Source organism: Microcaecilia unicolor, chromosome 2 (assembly GCF_901765095.1).
Source record: "Microcaecilia unicolor chromosome 2, aMicUni1.1, whole genome shotgun sequence".
NCBI lineage: Eukaryota > Metazoa > Chordata > Amphibia > Gymnophiona > Siphonopidae > Microcaecilia > Microcaecilia unicolor.
In genome coordinates, this window is record NC_044032.1 from 222,543,850 (window position 1) to 222,549,357 (window position 5,508).

The 5,508-nt window shown below is 44.8% G+C and overlaps 1 long non-coding RNA gene across 1 annotated transcript; it reads left to right on the top strand.

Annotated features, from left to right (window-relative positions):
- Positions 1 to 591: 591 nt before the first annotated feature.
- Positions 592 to 5,195, top strand: LOC115462346. The gene is made up of 3 exons (XR_003940829.1): positions 592 to 687; positions 4,535 to 4,537; positions 5,184 to 5,195. It is a non-coding gene; the product is annotated as an uncharacterized LOC115462346 (long non-coding RNA).
- Positions 5,196 to 5,508: the final 313 nt, after the last annotated feature.

Here is a 5,508-nt window from a genome sequence, read left to right on the forward strand (position 1 = left end):
CCCATATATTCCTATGGGTGTCTCTAGCATTTAGCGTGTGCCAAAAATGCTACAGTGCCTTTATAAAAGACCCTCTCAATATAGGGTTACCATATTTTGTCCTCTGAAAAAGAGGACACAGGTCACACACCCCTGCCCCGCCCTTTCTCGCTTTCAGCCCGCCCCCCTGTCACACATTCCCCTCCCCCTGGGTCACATATTTCCCTCCCCTGCCCCCCAGTCACCTCCCCTCCCCTTACTTACTATCTACTGCCCTGGTGGTCTAGTGACCTCTTCGGGGCAGGAAAGAGCCCCCTCTTTCCTGCCCGGAGTGCTGCCCTTGCCCTGCATCCTGTTGCTGTGTGACGGTCATGGGATTCAAAATAGCCGCTGAGAGTTGAAGTCTCACGAGGCCGCTTCAACTCTCGGCGGCCATTTTGAATCCCGAGACCGTCACACAGCAACAGGATGCAGGGGAAGGGCAGCACTCCAGGCAGGAAAGAGGGGGCTCTTTCCTGCCCAGAAGAGGTCACTAGACCACCAGGGCAGTAGATAGTAAGAAAGGGGAGGCGAGGATAGGATAGGTCTGCCCCATCCCCCGCCCGCCTGTCCGTTTGTCCAGAAATCCGGACAAACGGGCAGACTGGCAAAACCCGCCTGGACGCCCAGACATGTCCTCAAAGAGGACATGTTCGGGTAAATCTGGACGTATGTGCCAGTCCAAGACTATTGGTAAAAATACTATTCACTAACCTCCCCCTTTTTTTCAAAGCCGCGCTAGTGGCTGCCAATGTGGTAATGCCGACACAACCCATTCAAAGTGAATGGGCTGTGTTGGCATTACCATGTGGCTTTGTAAAAGGGGGGGAGGGGTAAATTAGCAGTCTCTTATAATCCTTGGGTATTTACATATTTACAGCTGCAACAGTCCAATACCTGTCCTTTTTGGCCAGAATAATTCAAGGCTGTACTTGCAGCACTGTTTGCAGCAAGCTGTCCTGCTGGGCTTTGTCCAGCTGCTGGATCCACATAGGACCAGACCTCCCTGTCTGTCCTCTCTTCCAAAGGTGCACTTCTATGAGCTGCTACCTCTGGTACTGAACAGGCTTTTTCCTGTTCTGCTCCTGGGCTGAGTTAATCCTTCTACTCACCTGGAGCACACCTCTCACTCATCAGTTAGGGGTCCTTTTACTAAGGTGCGCTGAAAAATGGCCTGCAGTAGTGTAGGCACATGTTTTGGCTGCGCGCAGGATCATTTTTCAGTGCACCTGTAAAAACTGCCTTTTGGGGGGGGGGGGTCTAAAATGGAGGTGTGGCAAAATGAAAATTGGTGCGTGTCCATTTTAGGTCTCAGACCTTACCGCCAGTCATAATAGGCCTACTTTGGAGAAGGAAGAACCAGACGATGAGTATCCAGTGAACTGAGATAATGAGATGGGGTGTAAGTAATAAGAGAAGAGAGATAGGCAGGAGAGCCACAGTGAAGTTTTCTATGAGTAAGGCAAAGAATTTTAAACCAGGAGCGATAGTTGATCTGCAGCCAATGAAGTGAAGACAGAAGGGATGTAATAGAACCGAACCTATGTGTGGGAATGACACATGTAAGCACATGCTAAGGCTACTTTTTAGGGGCTCCTTAGATTGTGAGCCCACTAGAATCATTTTAAAAAGTACATGTATGTAATATGTAAACCACCTTGAAAGGCAGTATATCAAGAATCTAATAAATATATTTATGTAGATTTTTCAGTAGTAGCTCAAGGTGAGTTACATTCAGGTACACTGGATATTTCTCTATCCCAGGAGGGCTCACAATCTAAGTTTGTACCTGAGGCAATGGAGAGCTAAGTGACTTGCCCAAGATCACAAGGAGCAGCAGTGGGAGTTGAACTGGCCACCTCTGGATTGCAAGACCAGTGCTCTAACCACTAGGCCATTATATGTATGCACAAGTTTAGCCAAACTATTTTTCAGCCCTCCTCAGCACTAGTACCAGTGCTGTGTGGGAGTGCTGTTGGGGCAAAGATAGCTATTGGGATAGCAGCACGGAAAATCACTGCTATCAAAATAGGACAGCAAAAAGGCCAAATATTGCTGCTATCCAGATACCCCTGGATTCTATATAGTGCACAGATTTAGGTGCCAAAATCGGCACAAATCCTATAACACCCTGCATAACTTAATTGGCTAAACAAGCCTAATGATCACTGATATCAACAGTTGACAAGCAATAATGAGCACTAATTGGCACAGATTAGAATTTTTAGGCGCACAATTCGCTAAGCGTATTCTGTAACGATGCGCGCCGAACTTCTAATGTGTGGAGGCAAAAAGGGGCGTAGTTATTGGTGGGAAAATGGGTGTTTCATAGGCGTTCCAAAATTTAAGCACCTAGTTATAGAATATGGAACAGTGCACCTAAATCTGTGTGCTGAGATTTACACCAGGTTTTCTTTGGCATAAATGGATGCGCGCAGAGATCGACGCTGAAATATCAACTAAGTATATTCTATAATCGGCACCTAAGTCTAGGTGCCAATTATAAAATACGCTTAAGTCGACGCTGATTTTTTTTAGGTGCCAGCACTGTACCAGATATTAAGTGACGGCCACCATTCAGATACTGCTGCTGCTGAATATCTGGATTATTTTACCTACTGCTGCCAGTGTTTAAAAAAAAAGTCACTGATTTCTACAGGCTCAGTACTGAGGAGACTGTTGTTAACTTCTAATGAAAGGTCGTAAAATCTTTCCTTCCACAGATCTAGAGGTACTGTATTCCATAAGAACAGAAGCATCGCTATACTGGGAGAGACCGAAGGTCCATCAAGCCCAGTATCCTTTTTCTATTACTGTGGACCCACTAATGATGATGCACAAGTTGTAACTTTATGCGCTCATTACTGACGGAAGCCGCAATAAATCTTATTTACAAGAATGAAGAACCGCGTGGGCTCCTAAGACTGAACATTGCTGCCAAAACCCTCATCCACACCCTTGTCACCTCTCGTTTAGACTACTGCAATCTGCTTCTTGCTGGCCTCCCACTTAGTCACCTCTCACCTCTCCAGTCGGTTCAAAACTCTGCTGCCCATCTCGTCTTCCGCCAGGGTCGCTTTACTCATACTACCCCTCTCCTCAAGACCCTTCACTGGCTCCCTATCCGTTTTCACATCCTGTTCAAACTTCTTCTACTAACCTATAAATGTACTCACTCTGCTGCTCCCCAGTATCTCTCCACACTCGTCCTTCCCTACACCCCTTCCCGTGCACTCCGCTCCATGGATAAATCCTTCTTATCTGTTCCCTTCTCCACTACTGCCAACTCCAGACTTCGCGCCTTCTGTCTCGCTACACCCTACGCCTGGAATAAACTTCCTGAGCCCCTACGTCTTGCCCCATCCTTGGCCACCTTTAAATCTAGACTGAAAGCCCACCTCTTTAACATTGCTTTTGACTCGTAACCACTTGTAACCACTCGCCTCCACCTACCCTCCTCTCTTCCTTCCCGTTCACATTAATTGATTTGATTTGCTTACTTTATTTATTTTTTGTCTATTAGATTGTAAGCTCTCTGAGCAGGGACTGTCTTTCTTCTATGTTTGTGCAGCGCTGCGTATGCCTTGTAGCGCTATAGAAATGCTAAATACTAGTAGTAGTAGTAGTAGTAAATCCATGTTTATGTTCTTCTTCTTCTTTACTTAAAATACAAGATGTAAACATTTAAATTGGATGCAATATTTTACTGGCAGCCAATGCAACATAATCAGTGCAGGGGTAAATGTGTTCAAATTTTCTTATGCCATATAATCTGCAAGGCTGCATTCTGCCCTATTTGTAAAGAATGTTATCAATCTATTAGGAAGCTCTGAACATATAACATTGCAGTCAAAAAAAATGGTAATATCACTGCTTGTACTGCCTTTCTAAAATTCTCCAGATCTGAAAGCTGCTTTAAATGGAGAGCTATTCCCAGTCTAAAAAGCACCGTCTGAAATTAAATGATAAATCTGCATCATGGGTGACCCCCCGAATATTTCACTTCTGTAGTAATTTCTATATTTTCTTTTACTTAAGTAGAATATCAACCACAGCTTTTCTGCATCTTAATGGCAAAATTCATCAAGCCAGTATATCACATCTCTTAATATTCAAGGCAAGTCTTTCATTGGAACCATTTGTAAGATTCATGACCATTCCAGCTAACAAGAAAAATACATTTTATCATGCAGTCCCCTGTACTCATGCCTATAAGAACATATTGCGTATTTGCAAATCATGTCCTTTGTTCAGTAAAAAAAAAACTCATTTAATATTTAGAAACTGAAACGTACTAAAGATTTATTATCAGTTGTCACTTCGGGGACCTTTTACTAAGCTGTGGTAAAAGGGGGCCTCCGCTAGTGTTAGCACGTGTTTTTGAGGCACGCTGAGGCCCCCTTTTACCGCAGTAGGTAAAAGGCCATTTTTTTTTGAGGGAAAGAAATGGCTGTGCCTCAAGTCAGATACTACCGTATGGCCATTTCTGGGGTAGCCCTTACCGCCACCCATTGAGATAGTGGTAAAGGCTCCTGTGCTAACCTGGCGGTAACCAGACAGCATGCAGTGCTGCCTGACACCGCTGGTTAAGTTCCGGTACTACAAAAATATATCATAGCACCAGAAATGGCACATGCTAGAAGTGGGAACTAGTTCTGGGCTCTTAAAGAGAGAAAACATTTGACTGGATTCTATATATCATGCCTAACAATTTGGCACCGAATTTAAATTCGCCTCAGCGCATTCTATAAAAATAGGCCTTAATTTAGAGGTACTTTTTAGCATATCACTAAATTTCCTTACAGTTTATAGAATATCATGAGTGCTCATCCTCGTGACTAAATTTAGTCATGGGCACGTACGCCAAGTAAAACGTGGTGTAAATGCCGATGCCTAAATTACGCATGGACTGGGTGTATTATATAACAACACACATAGGGGTTTTTTTTTTAACTAAGCTGTGGCAAAAAGGGCCCTGCGTTAGCAGCAGCAGCTGTTTCTGCCACACACCAGGGCCTTTTTTACCACAGCGGGTAAAAAGCCCCAAAAAACACGTGGCCATGCAGTAAGCTTTCACTTACCGTGTGGCCATGCATGGGGGGGGGGGGGGAGAGCACTTACCACTACCCATTGAGGTGACAGTAAGGGCTCCTGTCCTACCTGAGTGGTAACTCTAATACTGCCGGGTAACCCCTTGTGGTATAAATTTTTTAAATATCCAGCAGTGCCGGAAATGGCGCACGCTGGAGGTGGAACTACCGCCAGCGGCCGCATTGGACTTTCAGTAGTTCTGGGTTGCCGTGCTGCAACCCTTTAGTAACAGGGTCCCTTAGATTTTAGAAATGCCCACAACCCGCCCATGGCCATGCCCCATTTTCAACTATGCGACTTAGAATTTACATGCAGTACATTATAGAATACACCTAGACAATTCTGCGCATAAATTCTAATCAAAGCCAATTAGTGTCAATAATTGCTTGCTAATTGGCT